This window comes from Ranitomeya variabilis, chromosome 1 (assembly GCF_051348905.1).
Source record: "Ranitomeya variabilis isolate aRanVar5 chromosome 1, aRanVar5.hap1, whole genome shotgun sequence".
In the NCBI taxonomy this organism is placed as follows: Eukaryota; Metazoa; Chordata; class Amphibia; order Anura; family Dendrobatidae; genus Ranitomeya; species Ranitomeya variabilis.
The window spans coordinates 784,520,374-784,538,606 of record NC_135232.1 but is presented as its reverse complement, the minus strand read 5'-3'; positions in this window follow the sequence as shown (position 1 = coordinate 784,538,606).

The following is an 18,233-nucleotide window of genomic DNA, read 5'->3' as shown; positions in this document are numbered from 1 at the left end:
ACCTGTAACCCGGTGATGTGATTGGATTATATCCTTCATGAACACGCCTGTGGGAGTATTTGGGTACTATGGTAACTGCCTAAGCATTGCTCTGATAGGTGGGACATGGTTTGTTTACATTCTATGTACTGGGATTTCTATCTCTGTGTTTTGGCGATAAGATGTATGCAAAAGAGGGATCAGAGTTAGTTGATCTATGTTAGAGGGGGTGGTGCGGTGATTGCTACTCATGTACAATTGTTTTTTATATGTGTATATGTGAACTGTGTTGTGTATGTTTTTTTTCTATTTTTCTATTGTATTCCTATTGGTAGATGGTTAATTATAGGGGAGGGCTTATGGGTATATAATGGTGATTGAAATGCTGTGTACTGGGCTTGACAAAGGTCTTTGGACCGAAACATTGCCGCAGGAGGCAGAATAAATATGTGAGCTGCTTTTCACTATCCGGTGTGGCGCTGTCCTTTTCTTCAGTTTGGATTTGGATGTTCTATCTGGGATGGACCCCCTGGTGAGGACGTGCACCCCGATGTCCATAGAGACTATATAATTATAAGGTGCGGCTTTACTGCTTTTTTTGAAACTTGCACTGTGTGGGTCCTGTTTGGCCTGCATCCTTCTTAATTAATATGGATATACACGCTGGTACGAGTGGAGGTGAACCAGCATCTGCCTGTTTTTATTATACCGATGAGGATGCCGCAAGGATTATATCAGATGCTGGGGTTGATAATGCTTATTTAAGCCAGCCATCTACTGAAATGTTGAAAATGAGATGGGAGGCTGAGAGAAGAAAACTTGTCTCATTAGAGTTGCATGCTGGGACATTGGTGGAATATTTCAAAGCCAAAAGGATCCCTAGGGGTTTAAGACTGAATTTGAGACCTACCCTAATGCCAAACAATACACAATTTTGTGCTAAATTTGAAGCTATTGGCAATAAGTATGCTTTTGACATCATGCTATTGAATATTGAGTTTTGGAAAATAGAAATTACAACTCTTAAGAGTAAACAAGATGAAACGAGAAATGCTCTTCTGGCAGTAACCTCAGCTGATGATTTTAATAACATCAACTCTAAGATTGAGGAAAATCTCCTTAAATACAGAACTGGTCTGGAGGATACCAAGAGATCCAAATGGTTTAGGGATCTGGAGGACTATAATAACGGTAGAATCTATGGTTGGCAGTTTAGAAATTCTATGCCAAACAGATCCATGCCAGGATCGGGCCATCCTAGGGGTGGTCAAAAGAGGATGAGGAAGTTTCAGAAACGGATGACTCCACAATCTTCATTTGGTTTTACTGGTGGGGAATCAGACTCTACCGATGATGGTGGAGGGATGAATGTGGATACAGCTCGTTTTTTAGCCAAGGAAACAGTGGACGTGTCCCAAGAAGACGGAGGAGCCACAGGGGTGGCAGGAAACACAGGAAAAAGGAACCAAGGACTGATGACCAGATCCAAGGTGAAGAGGAAGTAGTAGAATCATCATCCTTGGTGGTAAATATATCCTCATTATCTCTTTCAGATTTACAAGTAAGGGTGCTCTCTAGGGGGCTATCGTTTTGTCCCACGGGTGACACCAACTGGTTTAACCTTGATAATGATTTATTTTCTTTTTTTCGCCGTTTAAAATTGGCAGTGTTCTTTTCAGATAAAGAGAAAGCTGTGACCTTACCTCCGCAAATGCAACTCTCACTTGATAAATTTGGTCTCTATAATAAGAGTGACTTTGTGCCTCCAATACAGGATCCGGTTATAGAGACTTTTTGTAAATTGGTGAAGGCTGATATAGCCAAGTTGAAGAAAAATAATGGGAGGAGATTGGGCCGTCCTAATTTGACTTTTGCAGAACGGAAAGAGATTGGGATACTGAGGAGGAATAAATCCATCACCATAAAGCCAGCCGACAAGGGCGGGGCTTTGGTGGTGATGGATACCTCTCAGTATATTGGTGAGATACGGTCGCAGCTCTCAGATATTGATGTTTATGAAAGATTGCTGGTGAACCCAACCCAGAGATTCAAACTAGAACTGGATATATTGATTGATGGGGCACTGGATAGTGGCCTCATCGATAAAAAATTGGCAGAATATTTAAAAGTTGAGTATCCCGTGGTTCCGGTCCTGTACACCCTTCTGAAGATCCACAAGGATCTTCAGAGACCCCCTGGTCACCCGATTGTGTCGGGCAGGGGGTCTCTATGTAATAAAGTGGCGATTTTTTTCGATCGCTTACTAAGGAAGTTTGCTGTTTCTGCACTCTCTTATGTGAGAGATACAAGTGATTTCATAAGATCTTTGGAGGGTGTGCGGGTTGTGGAATCCATGTGGTTGGTTTCATTTGATGTAACATCCCTGTACACTTCCATTGAGCATGCCAGGGGATTGTCAGCAGTCGGTGTGGCGCTGGCCGGCTCCGACATGGCCCCGGACTGTGCACGGTTCGCCCTGGCGCTGCTGGAGTTCTTCCTCGGGAGGAATTATTTTCTCTTCGGGGATGATTACTACCTGCAGCGCCGTGGGACAGCCATGGGGTCCAATGTGGCCCCTACGTATGCTAACATCTATATGGCTGTCCTGGAGGGCGAGCACGTGTACAGTTCGCGGTTTTGGGGCCATGTTAGGGGCTGGCGGCGCTATATCGATGACATCTTCCTGATATGGGATGGCGACAGGGATGAGCTTGAACTTTTTTATTCATATTTGAATAACATCTATCCTGGGTTGGGTTTCACCATGGACTGCTCTCAGGTGAGGATGCAATTCCTTGATACTTGTGTTTACAAGATGGATGGGTTTTTGCATACGGATCTGTTCGTTAAGCATACGGACAGAAATAATCTACTACATTTTTCCAGTGAACACCCGCGTCGGATGGTGGAGTCTCTGCCATGGAGCCAATTATTGAGAGTCAGAAGAATTGTTTCCTGTGATTCTTTCATTGATGATACACTTACTGAGATGTGTCAAAATTTTTTATCAAGGGTTTATTCCAAGGTCGATCTTGACAAGTTTAAAATGAAGGCCTTGACTAAAAAACGTGATGAACTTTTAATACCTAAAGTGTCTGTTGAATCAAGCAAAAGAGTACCGTTTGTTACAGTATATAATGGTTTGAGTAATAAGATCTCGGATGTCATACGTAGACATTGGTCATTATTGAGTAAAGGTCATGCTGACATTAATGAGTTCCAATTACCTCCTTTATTTTCTTATAGGAGGAATAGGAACCTTAAGGACGAGTTGGTTATGTCAGATGTTGGTAGTTTTAGGAGAGATATACAAACCACTCTTAGCCGTCCTAGCTTGGGAAATTTCCCTTGTCTTGGATGTGCATGTTGTAATGACTTAGTAAAAGGTGCATCCTTCTATCATCCATACACTGGAAAGAGGTACGAAATACGGAAACGCTATACATGTAAGAGCAGCTTTGTTGTTTATGTCCTTAGCTGCCCATGTGGTCTCTTCTATGTGGGGGAGACCACGAAGGAGGTTAAAGCGAGGATCACTAAACACAAAAGCACTATTAGAATGAAATTAATTGAGCTTCCGGTACCGAGATATTTTCACGAAATGGGCCATTCGGTTAATCAATTGAGGTATAGGGTTATAGACGATGTACCCATGCCAAGACGAGGTGGAGATCGCGTTACTCTCCTGAAGAGAAAAGAACTAAAATGGATATTTGAATTGGACACTCTTTTCCCCAAAGGATTGAATATAGAATACTAACAGAACTGTTTCCTTTGAGGTTTCGTTGCGGTATCTCATCGGTATAATGTTTTTAACTGTATTATATATTCTGTGTTTGCCTTGTTCTTTATATTGTACAGATTATTTGGGTAGTTTGAAGCACACACACCGATCAATCCTTTGTCCCTCCTTTTGAGGGATAATTGTTGAGTATCAGTGATAAAGGGGTTAACCATATGGCCTTTTTTTGAGGCCGATTGGTGTCCCAGGGATTATTGATACCTTCATTTATATGAACACCGATTTATGAAGGAGGATATATTATATGGCTAATATGCTTTGATGTTTGGTACATTATATCCCTTACCTATTCGATGAGTGTTATTCCGTAATTGTATTATGGTTATATGTCCCCATTTATCCTTAAAGGTGATACACTGTTTGGATATATATTTTTCAGAGATTGGCTGTCTATGCTATTGTGCCCCTTGTGTCAATGGCCACTTTAGGCTGAATGTGCTGGCCCTTGCCAGATCGTAAATGCTAAGCAGCTTGAAGCTGGGCAAGTATCAGCATGGGAGACTGGCTGGGAATCCTTGGTACGACATGGGGGACATGGTGGCGTGGATGGCTAAGTTGAGATGTTATGGCTTTATTTGGTTATGATGTTGTGTTAGAGTCAAATGATTAATATTCTAGGGTACTATAATGCAATATAAGTGTGTTTTATCATTTGCATATTGTGATGTATATATTATTAAATAATTGGGAGGGATGTGCTTTCCCTTTTAGATATATTCTATTCTATTATAGGTTTCAGCACAACATTAAGGACATTTTTAAAGATGCGATTATTTAAGTCATGTGTGCCATTACCATATATATGGAGGAATTGAAGACTTTCTGGCCATGCATAACATCGTTCTATATGTTATTTGGAGATACGATCTGTGATTTCAGACATACACATCATTGTTTTGCTATATATCGGCGCTGAATGCAGGAGTTCTGAGGAGGAGCTCCGGACATGCGCACTATTCACCTGCTCCCCCACTGCGGACATTGACTGAAAAGATATGTGTGCGCAAGGACATCTCTGGATCTATGAGCCCTATGGACATGTGCACTAATATGTGGGACTTTGTCTCTTATGAGCAGAATTTTGCCGGCGACATGCGCAGCTGGGATTACTATTCGGATTGGGGAGATGTTGGCAGGACCTGCACAGTGTGACACATATCACATGGGGTTGATGCGGTCACATGACCTGTAACCCGGTGATATGACTGGATTATATCCTTCATGAACACGCCTGTGGGAGTATTTGGGTACTATGGTAACTGCCTAAGCATTGCTCTGATAGGTGGGACATGGTTTGTTTACATTCTATGTACTGGGATTTTTATCTCTGTGTTTTGGCGATAAGATGTATGCAAAAGAGGGATCAGAGTTAGTTGATCTATGTTAGAGGGGGTGGTGCGGTGATTGCTACTCATGTACAATTGTTTTTTATATGTGTATATGTGAACTGTGTTGTGTATGTTTTTTTTCTATTTTTCTATTGTATTCCTATTGGTAGATGGTTAATTATAGGGGAGGGCTTATGGGTATATAATGGTGGTTGAAATGCTGTGTACTGGGCTTGACAAAGGTCTTTGGACCGAAACGTTGCCGCAGGAGGCAGAATAAATATGTGAGCTGCTTTTCACTATCCGGTGTGGCGCTGTCCTTTTCTTCAGTTTGGATTTGGATGTTCTATCTGGGATGGACCCCCTGGTGAGGACGTGCGCCCCGATGTCCATAGAGACTATATAATTATAGGGTGCGGCTTTACTGCTTTTTTTGAAACATGCAGCATGGGGCGACATGCGGTGACATGTGACACCATGCAACGTGCGACATGTGAAACCATGCGACAACATGCACCATGCGATGACATGCAGCATGCGACGACATGCGACATGTGACATCATGCGACATGCCACATACAGTACATACATACAGTACATACATACATACAGACATACAGTACATGTAACATAGAGTACATACTCACCATCACTTGTCACTTTGATCCCCGAAGCCATTGTCATCTGTAAAAAATATTAAAATAATAAACAAACACTATACTCCCTGATCCGCAGAAATCCAATTAAAATGAGTGTCCCTCGACGATCTCCCGTGGAGAGCAGGAGCATCAGCTGATGCAACCACTCTCCAGGGGCTCCAGGAACACAATTAGGGGAGGAAGGTATCCTTCCACAATGTATTCCCCACAATGTATTCCTACGCCCCTGTGAGAAAATAGTCCCTAGTCTCACTTTTGGCATTGCTGTGTGAGGAAGTTCCCACGCAGCTTTTTGCCATAAAGTGAGACCAGTGAACTATAGTAACCTCTCAGTGATGCACTGCAGGAGCCATTGTCTCCTGTCAGTGTGTCACTGAGGGTCCTATAGAGCAGTGACATCACCCGATGTCACTGTTCTATAGGGGAGATCGTCGTAGGACACTCGTTATTAATTGGACTACGGCGGACAGGTAGTATACGGTTTATTATTTTACGTTTTTTGCAGGCGCTGAAGTATGGTAAGTATGATGAAATGAAGAATATTAAAATACTTTTTTCCTAATGTGTGTGTTTTATTAACCCTTTCTTATTATTGGATTAATAACGTATAGGCGTCTTATTGACGCCTCTCCGTTATTAACCCGGCTTAATGTCACCTTACAATAGCAAGGTGACATTAACCCCTTATTACCCCATATCCCACCGCTACACGGGAGTGGGAAGAGGGGCTAAGTGCCGGAATTGGCGCATCTTACAGATGCGCCATTTCTGGGGCGGCTGTGGACTGGTATTTGTAGCCGGGGGGGACCAATATCCATGGCCCCTCTCTAGGCTATGAATATCAGCCCGCAGCTGTCTGCATAGCCTTTCTAACTATAAAATATAGGGGGACCTAACGTCATGTTTTTTGGGGGGTCTCCCTATTTTAATATCCAGTAAAGGCTACGCACACAGCTGCGGGCTGATATTCCTAGCAGGCTACAAATATTGGCCCCCTGCCGTCGGCTTTCCCCCTCTGGTGCAGAAAATTGAGAGGGAGCCCACGCCGTTTTTTTCCTTTTTTTAAATTAAATTAAATGCTCATAAAGGCCTATTTCACCCTTGCGTCGGTACGGGTCCGTCGCTATGCGTCGGGCCTACGTACTGACGCACGTTGTGAAATTTGTGCATGTCGTGGGCAGCAGATGCAGTTTTTCAACGCATCCGCTGCCCATTCTGAAGTCCGGGGAGGAGGGGGCGTAGTTTTGCGCGGTAGAAAATGGCGGACGCAACAGACAAAAAAACTTTCACTTGAATGTTTTTTCATCCCAACGGGCCGCCAACACACGATGCATCCATTGCACGACGGACGCGACGCGTGGCCATCCGTCGCGATCCGTCACTAATACAAGTCTATGGGTAAAAAACGCATCCTGCGAGCACATTTGCAGGATCCGTTTTTTCCCCAAAAAGATGGATTGCTAAAAACTCTGCGTCGGCGCGACGTACCGACGCATACTGGTCCAGTCTTAAGACGCTTCCGCTGCCCCATTGCAAGGTCCGGGGAGGAGGGGGCTGCGTTTCGCCCGTGCATGCGCCCTCAAATGGCGGACTAGACGCACAAAAAAAGTTACATGTAACTTTTTTTGTGCCGGCGGTGCGCCAAAACACGGCGCAACCGTCGCGCGACGGTTGCGACGTGTGGCACTGCGTCGCAATGCGTCGCTAATAAAAGTCTATGGGGGAAAAACGCATCCTGCGGGCAACTTTGCAGGACGCGTTTTTTCTCCACAACGACGCATTGCGACATGCAGTGCACGACGCTAGTGTGAAAGTAGCCTTAGAAACATCGGCCTTTCTATTATATATCTATGGATATATCTATCCATAGATATATTTATAGATAGATATATCTATAGATACATAGATGTATCTATCCATATATTTGGCTGCTTTCACATCAGGTTTTTGCCGTGAGGCACAATCCGGCGAGTTTTGAAAAAAACGGATCCGTTTTTTTCCGCCGGATCCGTTTTTTTCTCATATAGTTGTATTAGCACCGGATTGCGCCTGATGGCCACACGTTTCATCCATTTTTTGCTGGATCTGTCAAAAAAGCTGTTTCCGCCGAACGGAAAACACATACAGTGGAACGTTTTTTCTGTCCGGTGAAAAAATGCACAGCGACGGATCCGGCAAAAAACTTATGAAACTGAGATGTGAAATGATGAATCCGGCCTTGGAATCCGTTTTTTCTTGCATGCTTCCATTCAAATCATGCACATTTTCAGTTTATTTATTTATTTCCAAAACGGCATTAAAACCGTGCATAAACCGCACCAAAAAAAGCATCAAAACTGCACTAAAAACCTGGTGCAGTTTTGGTGCGGTTTTGATGCAGTTTTTGGTGCGGTTTTGATGCAGTTCTTGGTGTGGTTTTGATACAGTTTTTGGTATGGTTTTGATGGAGTTTTTGGTGCGGTTTTGATGCAGTTTTTGGTGTGGTTTTGATGCAGTTTTTGGTGCGGTTTTTGCGCAGTTTTGATGCAGTTTTTGGTGCAGTTTTGATGCAGTTTTTGGTGCAGTTTTGGTGCAATTTTGGTGCGGTTTTGATGCGTTTTTTTGTGCAGTTTTGATGCGTTTTATGCAGGTTTTTGCACGGTTTTGATGCATTTTTAATTCGCTTTTGGTGCGGTTTTTATGCGTTTTGGAAAGCTAAATAAAGATGTATTATTGAACAAAAAAAAAAGATTTGTGATGTCATTATTGTCCAACCTCCTCTTTTACATTTGTCCAACCCACAGTCCATTACACACACAGACAGATAGATGATAGATGAAATGGATAGACAGATCTACATATAGATAAATCTATAGATGCTGTAGGGGTTTCACTCACTCAGGTGCGATGGCTGACACTTAGGAGGCAGGTTCCAACAAAAGTTCAGAGGTTTATTGCTTCATAAACCAGTTAGCATAAACAGAAAAACAAATAGCCTTTAACTCAGGCAAAAGGAAAAAAACAAGTGTCCATTCCTTCAGGCTCAGACCTGGAGACTTAGCACCCTCTGGAGGCTAGCACCTCCACACATATCCACTGTGTTAAGTATTAGGCTTTCTTTTATAGGTCTAACCACACCCAGAACCCATCACATGATCAGACATGTGGTTGTGACATCACCACAGGTCCTGACACACATATAGGTAGCTATGGTTACATCACAGCGGCAAGCCATCTATGTGACACATATCTCCCGTCGATTAGCCGCCCTTTAGCCACGCTACATACCTCCCCCCTCTGCCTAAAGCCATGGGGCTTGGCACTTTCCCCCACTAGACAAGGGATTCTGGACAGGGCATCCGCATTACCATGCAGCTTCCCGGCCCTATGTTCCACATGGAAACAAGTCCTGCAGGGCTAAGAACCAATGGGTGACCCTAGCATTTCTACCCTTCGTTTCCCTCATCCATCTAAGTGGGGCATGGTCGGATTTCAGCCTAAATTTACATCCCAGCAGATAGTACCGTAATGTGTCCACGGCCCACTTTATGGCCAAGCACTCCTTCTCTACGACTGAGTAGTTCTTTTCAGATGAGGACAGCTTCCTACTCAGATAGAGAACAGAATGCTCCTCCCCATGTAGTTCTTGGGAAAGGACTGCTCCTACCCCAACATCTGAGGCATCTGTCTGAAGAATAAACTCTTTCTTGAAGTTTGGGGCCATCAGAACGGGTTGCTTACACAAAGCCTCTTTCATTTCTTGGAAGGCTGACTCTGTTTCTTCGGACCACTTAACCATTACTGATTTTGTCCCTTTTAGCAGGTCAGTCAGAGGCGCAGTCATCGTGGCGAAGTTTGGGATAAACCTCCTGTAATATCCCACGATTCCCAGGAAGGCTTTAACTTGCTTCTTGGGAACTGGTTTTGGCCATGTTTGAATCGCCTCCACTTTACTGATTTGGGGTTTTATTTTTCCATGACCCACTATATATCCAAGGTACTTAGCTTCTTCTTTACCCAAGGCACACTTCTTCGGGTTTATTGTAAACCCGGCCTCTCTTATAGCATCAAACACCACTTGGACCTTTTCCAGATGACTCTCCCAGTCCGGGCTAAAGATGACGATATCATCCAGGTACGCAGCAGCGTATGCCTTATGGGGTGCAAGGATTCTATCCATAGCCCTCTGGAAGGTCGCCGGAGCTCCCTGTAGGCCAAACGGCATCCGGACATATTGGAAACATCCATCTGGTGTAGAAAACGCCGTCTTCTCCTTGGCTTCCTGTGCCATGGGGATCTGCCAATACCCCTTCGTCAAATCCAAGGTGGTTATGTACCTTGCGGGCCCAAGCCTTTCGATGAGCTCATCAACGCGGGGCATGGGATATGCGTCGAACTTGGAGACCTCATTCAACTTCCTATAGTCGTTGCAAAATCTCCACTCCCCATCAGGTTTTGGGACCAGGACAATTGGGCTCGACCAACCGCTCTTGGATTCCTCAATAACTCCAAGCTTCAATGTACGCTCCACTTCCTTGGAGATTACTTCTCGACGTGCCTCAGGAATTCGATAGGGCTTCACATTCACCCGCACATGTGGCTCTGTCAGGACCTCGTGCTCTATGACCTTCGTGTACCCAGGCAAGTCAGAAAACAGGTCCCTGTTCTTCTGGAGTAACTCTCGGCACTGCTGTTTCTGGGCCTTCGATAGCGTCTCCGCTATAGTAACCCCTCCAACCTCACCTTCTAGGTTGCTTAGCAAAGATGGAGTTACTGCCGGCTCTCTATCTTGCCATGGCTTGATGAGGTTGACATGGTAGACTTGGATTGGTTTCCGTCTACCTGGTTGGTGAATTTTATAGTTTACCTCACCAACCTTCTCTACGACCTCATATGGCCCTTGCCATTTGGCCAAGAACTTGCTCTCCACCGTCGGAACTAATACAAGAACTCGGTCTCCCGGTTTGAACTGCCTAACTCTTGCAGACCGGTTGTAGACCCTGGCCTGAGCTTCTTGTGCCTGGAGGAGGTGTTCTTTCATGATAGGCATCACCTTTGCAATCCTCTGCTGCATCAGGGCCACATGCTCAATGACGCTTCTGTGGGGCGTAAACTCGGCTTCCCAAGTTTCCTTGGCTATATCCAGGAGTCCTCTCGGATGTCGGCCATATAGAAGCTCAAACGGTGAGAACCCTGTGGAGGCCTGTGGAACTTCACGAATGGAAAACATCAGATATGGTAAGAGACAGTCCCAGTCTCTACCGTCTTTCTCTACAGCTTTTCTCAGCATGCTCTTCAGTGTCTTGTTAAATCTCTCAACAAGACCATCTGACTGGGGATGGTACACCGAGGTCCGCAACTGGGAGATTTTCAGGACTTTGCATAACTCCCTCATCACCTTGCGCATGAAAGGTGTCCCCTGGTCAGTCAGAATCTCCTTCGGCAGACCTGTCCGGGAAAACACATGGACCAACTCGCGGGCTATACTCTTCGAGGAAGAATTTCTCAGAGGAATTGCCTCAGGATAGCGTGTGGCATAGTCCAGGATGAATAATATATACTGATGGCCCCGGGCTGATTTGACTAAGGGACCGACCAAGTCCATGGCAATTCTCTCAAATGGCACTTCAATAATGGGCAATGGCACAAGGGGGCTCCGGAAATAAGGACTGGGGGCAGTTAGCTGACATGTAGGGCAAGACCTGCAATAGTTCACTATTTCCCGGTGACACCCAGGCCAATAGAACCTCTGCACAACCCGTTCCTGCGTTTTTTCCACCCCTAGGTGTCCACCCAAGATGTGTGAATGGGCCATATCCAATACCTTCCGTCTATATGGACCCGGCACTACCAACTGCTCTATCAACTCCTCCCTCATTTTCGTGACTCGGTACAACAACTCCCCATTCATCAGAAAATGCGGAAATCTTGTGTCTGCCCCCCGGCTCCTGTGCAACCCCATTAATAACTGTGACATTATTAAAGGCTTCCCTCAGAGTTGGGTCCCTATGTTGGGCAGTCCCAAAATTTTCACCGGTTACCTCTAACTCCAGAATGTCAGATGCAGGGGACACTTCCTCCTCATCCCCAAGCAGGACACAAAAAGGAAACCTGTCTGTCTCTGGGTGTGGCGATAGCTTTTTAGGGTTCATTGGTTCCCTACTCTTGTTAGTGACCTCAGAACCCTTACCCCACAAATCCCAAAACAAACAGAAATCCCGACCAATAATTATAGGTTGCAACAAGTCCCGAACGACGCCAACTTCATGGGACTCAGTTCCACACGCCGTTTCAATATCCACCCTGGCCATAGGGTAGTCCTTGGCATCACCATGTATGCACCGCACGCCGACCTTCTTTCCCGGGAGCAGATGGAGAGGGAAAGTGGCCCTCACCAGGGTCACTAAGCTCCCTGAGTCTAACAGCGCCATTGCTGCTCGACCGTTCACCTTTACAGAACACGCTTGAGGCCCCTCGTTGGGCGGAGAGTTCACACTGCAGGCTGGATATGCATAGTATGAACTACGGCGTCCCATGCTGCAGTCCATCTGCTCAGTGGTCTGGGAACAACGGGCAGCTATATGTCCTGGCCCATGGCACCTCCAGCAAATAATATCACCCGTAGGGACCTTGGGCACCACCTCCCCCGCCCTTTGTGACCTTAGACGTGCCCCCCCTTTTTGGGACTCAGCAGCTTTCTGGGACCCCCAGTACGGCATGGGCTGCCTCCCAAAGGAGCCTTCCATCCCTTGGTATCTCTCGACCAGTCCGATCAGTTCGTCGGCATTCTGGGGATCACCCTGGGCAACCCAAGTCTGTATGGACCTCGGGAGGGAATGCACAAACCGATCCATCATCACCCATTCTACCATCTGTGCAGGCGTAGAGGACTCTGGATGCAGCCATTTCTGGTCCAGGTGCAACAGGTCAAACATTTGGTAGCGAGGTGGTTTGTCCTGGTGATAGGCCCAGCAGTGAACTCGCTGTGCCCTAACAGTCAGTGTCACCCCCAAACGTGCGAGAACCTCGGCTTTCAATTTGTGATACTCCTTGGCATTCTGCAAGGTCAAATCATAGTATGCCTCCTGAGGTTCCCCCCGTCAGGTAAGGCGCCAACACCTCTGCCCACTGCTCTGGTGGAAGTTTTTCCCTCTCAGCGACCCTCTCAAACACCGTCAGGAAGGCCTCAACATCATCCCCGGGAGTCATTTTCTGTAATGCGCGTCTTACCGTCTTCCGGACGTGGGTCTCATCAGCCAAACCTGGGGTTGGGGCGCTCGTCTTGCCCTGGATGGCGGTTGCCAGAAGCTGCATCTGCTGCCGTTGCTCCTGCTGGATCTGTTGCATCTACTGCCGTTGCTCCTGCTGGCTCTGTTGTATCTGCTGCATCAACAGCCTGTTGGTCTCCTGCTGCTGTGACTGCAACAGCCTGTTGGTCTCTTGCTGCTGTGACTGCAACTGGACCAAGTGTTTCAGCAGGTCCTCCATTTTCCCTGGCAATGCTTGCTGGCTTACAGCCGACTTGACCCAGGACATTCAAAAATAGACTTACGTCTCCACTGGGAACGCTGCCCGCACGTCTACCACCAATTGTAGGGGTTTCACTCACTCAGGTGCGATGGCTGACACTTAGGAGGCAGGTTCCAACAAAAGTTCAGAGGTTTATTGCTTCATAAACCAGTTAGCATAAACAGAAAAACAAATAGCCTTTAACTCAGGCAAAAGGAAAAAAACAAGTGTCCATTCCTTCAGGCTCAGACCTGGAGCCTTAACACCCTCTGGAGGCTAGCACCTCCACACATAGCCACTGTGTTAAGTATTAGGCTTTCTTTTATAGGTCTAACCACACCCAGAACCCATCACATGATCAGACATGTGGTTGTGACATCACCACAGGTCCTGACACACATATAGGTAGCTATGGTTACATCACAGCAGCAAGCCATCTATGTGACACATATCTCCCGTCGATTAGCCGCCCCTTAGCCACGCTACAATGCATACATCTATCTATTCATATATCTATGTATAGATGTGTCTGGATAGATATATCTATTGATAGATGTATGGATAGCGTAGGGTGTGTGTCCACTGTCTGGATTACATCCGAATGAGCTGCAGATTGGATGCTGTGTACTTGTAGTCCCATCGGATGATGCCTGCACACACACCCCAAAAGACCCCCCGCACAACCCCGCACACACCCGAACAGCCCCGCACACACCCGAACAGCCCCGCACACATCCGAACAGTCCCGCACAGGGCCGCCATTCTGAACAGTCCCGCACACATCCGAACAGCCCGCAGACCCCGCACACACCTGAACAGTCCCGCACAGTGCCGCACACATCCGAACAGCCCGCAGACCCAGCACACACATACACGCACACCGTCACCGCCCATTGAGCAGCCCCTAGTCGCAGGGCCGTGGGGTACCCGGTACCGGGCTTCTCTGTCTCGGTTCTGGGGATGTCATGATGGCTAGACCCGGTCCGTGACCCTGCTAAAGGGGCGTCCAGTGAAAGTGGTAGATGGTGGTGTGTGGTGCAGGTCGCGATGAATAACGAGGACACAGGGTTGCAGTCTCTTTACCTCTTTACTGAAGGCTTCAAGATCCTCAATAAAGAGTACGGTTAACAGGGCTGTCTGAGACCGGCTGGTCCGATGGCACCTCCAGAGTTCCCGTTCCAGGTGGAAATCTGTGCCTTCCTTCTAGCGCCTGTGTGTTGTAGTACTTCCCTGCTGAGCACCACGGGATAGTCCTCACAACTGTTGTGTCTGATTCTGATGTTACTTCCCACAACTTCTATCTGTTCTGATGTTCTTCTCCGTCCCCCAGATGATATGGCTAGGACGCACCCGTATGACGGGTAGGCCTGGAGTTCTTCCGGGACCCTAGTGACGCCCCTCTCCCACAGTTGCCCCCAATGTCTGCTTAGGTGATTTAGGTGAGACAGCCCGCCTATAACTGACTGTCCTGCCGCTGTTTGAAGTAATGCTTGGAGCCCAATACTTCCTCGGCGTTCCGGCCACCGGCTACGCGCCTCAGTAGGATGTTGCCTCGATCTTACAGCACGACTCCTACTGGTGTTGTCTCCTTTTTGCTTCGATCTCGTTTCTCACTCTCTGTCATGCTCGCGCCCAGACTGGTTGGCGCGGGCGTGCGGGGGAGTGGCCCCACTGGACCACAGACCAAACTTCCCAGGAAGGGGCGTAACTAAGTAGCTTCCTAGGTGTTCGCTGGAGCATCTGATGGTGAGGTCAGACTTGTGCAATAGGGAGCTACCAGGTACCACTCCAGGGTGGAGTCTGGTTGTGGCTGCTGATCCCACCGGGGAACGGAACATAGACAAGCAAGCGGGCATGGCTGGCACATAGGCAGGCAGACGGGTACAACAGGAACACTGTCAGGCAGGCGGGCACGGCTGGCTCTCAGGTAGGCAGGCACGGCTGGCTCTCTGGCAGGACTGGTGGACAAGACTGGCACACTGGAAGAACCGGTAGGGACCAATCTGCAGGCAGGTATGTAGAACGGGTAAGAACCTGTTCAGACACGAGGACTTAGGAATAAGTAGAAAAAGACCGCAAGAGCGGATGCAGAGCGAAAGCACAGGAGCTAGAGGCAAGAACAGAAGTGCAGGAGGCGGAGCCAAGAGCAGGAGGCGGAGCCAAGTGCAAAACCGCAGGAGGCGGAGCCAAAAGCTGGAGGCGGAGCCAAGTGCAAACAGGCAGGAGGCGGAGCCAAGAGCTGGCGGCGGAGCCAAGTGCAGATAGGCAGGAGGCGGAGCCAAGAGCTGGCGGCGGAGCCAAGTGCAGGAGAAGTAGAACCGCAAAGAGCGGAGCCAGGTAGAACCGCAAGGAGCGGAGCCAGGTAGAACCGCAAGGAGCGGAGCCAGGTAGAACCGCAAGGAGCAGAGCCAGGTAGAACCGCAAGGAGCGGAGCCAGGTAGAACCGCAAGGAGCGGAGAGGAGCTGCGGGAGAGGTCTCTGCAGCAAAGCTGAGCAGAGCCACAAGGAATGTGGAGAGAAGCTGCAGCAAGGGATAACTGCAACAGCAGAAGATAAGCTGAGAAGAAAGGAGCAGAAACGCAGAAGTGAGGAGCAGAGGTAAAGTTACAAAGGTTCAGAGCAGGCAGAGCTGCAAGAGTGCGGAGTGTAAGCAGACTGAGAATACAAGGAAAGATAACAGGGAAGGAAGCCAAAGACTAGAGGTACCTTCACACGAAACGACTTTGTAACGATATCGCTAGCGATCCGTGACGTTGCAGCGTCCTCGCTAGCGATATCGTTTAGTTTGACACGCAGCAGCGATCAGGATCCTGCTGTGATGTCGCTGGTCGCTGAATAAAGTCCAGAACTTTATTTGGTCGTCCGATCGCCGTGTATCGTTGTGTTTGAAAGCAAAAGCAACGATACCAGCGATGTTTTACACTGGTAACCAGGGTAAACATCGGGTTACTAAGCGCAGGGCCGCGCTTAGTAACCCGATGTTTACCCTGGTTACCAGCGTAAAAGTAAAAAAAACAAACAGTACATACTCACCTGCGCTTCCCCCAGCGTCTGCTTCCTGACACTGACTGAGCGCCAGTCAGTGTCAGGAAGCAGACGCTGGGGGACGCGCAGGTGAGCATGTACTGTTTGTTTTTTTTACTTTTACGCTGGTAACCAGGGTAAACATCGGGTTACTAAGCGCGGCCCTGCGCTTAGCAACCCGATGTTTACCCTGGTTACCCGGGGACCTCGGCATCATTGGTCGCTGGAGAGCGGTCTGTGTGACAGCTCCCCAGCGATCAAACAGCGACGCTGCAGCGATCGGCATCGTTGTCGCTATCGCTGCAGCGTCGCTTCATGTGAAGGTACCTTAGGAGACCGAGGTAAGACTAAGTGCAGACAAGGCAATGGAACAAGACACAAGGACAAAGACACTGGGACCAGGATATACTGCCTCCTGGTGGGCGGACAACAAGACCAAGGAAATAACACAGAAAATCCTCCAGAGAGGGAGTAACTCAGAGAAAGGCCAGGCAAACTCAGAAGCAAGACACTAACTGAGCTAACACATTGCACAGGCCCCGACCACTGGGTGGAGCTGAACTAAATACTGGAGGTGTCCTGGCAATTGGTCAGGAACAGATTGGACAGATGCACCTGATTCCTATAAGAACCAGAGAGTTCAGGCGCCGCCCCTCTATACACAGAACTATGAAGCATGCAGAGAGCAGAGATACAGAACATGGAGCTGGCAAGAAACAGAAACCACATCATGGCCTGGAGCAGTGGGTAAGATAGTGTGAGAAATGCGAGGCCATGCCGTGATGCCAGCAGAGTTGTTACAGTACCCCCCCTTTACGGCCCCTCTTCTTCAAGCCTGCCAGAATAACTTGTAGAAGAAGGATGGGAGCACACATAGTCCAGGCCATCATGACATCTTCAGGGTAGAAGGTGGCAGGAGGGTCACCAGGTGTCTCAGAAAACAAAGTCTTTTGGTACTCAACAGGGTTAGCTTCCACAATGAGCAGGACCACCTCCTCTAGGTACATAGGTAACAGGGACTTGAATGCTTCCGTCTTAATATCTTCACCAGCCAGACACTTGGAAACTGGAAACCATCTCATAGGATTCAAATTTTGCCCAACAGGTAGTAGAGAAGCTCCCGGATACTGAACACAGGAAAAGTCACTAGAGATGAGTGTGGAGAGCATCAGCTCCACCGGGTCAGAGAAAAATTGAGGTGAACAAACTTCTGTTTTGAAATCTTCACCAGCCGGTCACAAGGACGCAGAAGGTATAAACATAGGAACCATCCTCTGCCCGTTATCCAGAAGAAATCGTCCAAGTGGCGGGGATGATCCTAGGAACGGAATACAGGTAAAGTCGTTGGAGATATGTGGAGAGATAGTCACCGCTTCCCCGTCTTCGGTGACATTAGTACATCTTGACTCGACGACTAAGTGTTTACTGGTATAGTCGCTGGAGATGTGTGGCGACATAGTCACCGTTTCCCCATCTTCGGTGACGTCAGCACAACTTGACTCGACGACTAGCAGACCAGCAGAAGAAGATGTCACTGCTGAGTGTCTTTGACGCATGGGAACCAGACACTTCTCAAGACTGGGTAAGTTCAAACGAAGCACTTTACTGGAACTCTTGACCAGAGCGGGTGGTAGAGTCCTTGGCTTAGAATGACCCATGGGCATAACAGACAGCATACGGAAAACAAACTTCTTCGTGTATAAGGCTCCAACTTGGAGCTGTAGTTGTCCTTGCAGGATTAGACTGCTCTTTAGCAGGGTTCAGCCATTATCAGGCAACGCCCACACCGGGTTCTGGAGCTGTAAAACGGAGACCATACACCGACTCCGTATGATAGGCGGCTTAAACACACCAAAGCTCCCAGAAGGCAGTGAAACAGTCATTAACTTAGATGGAGAGGAAGTACTCTCGCCAGGGGCAGCCTCTCCTACTGGCCCAGGGCTTTGGAGCTTT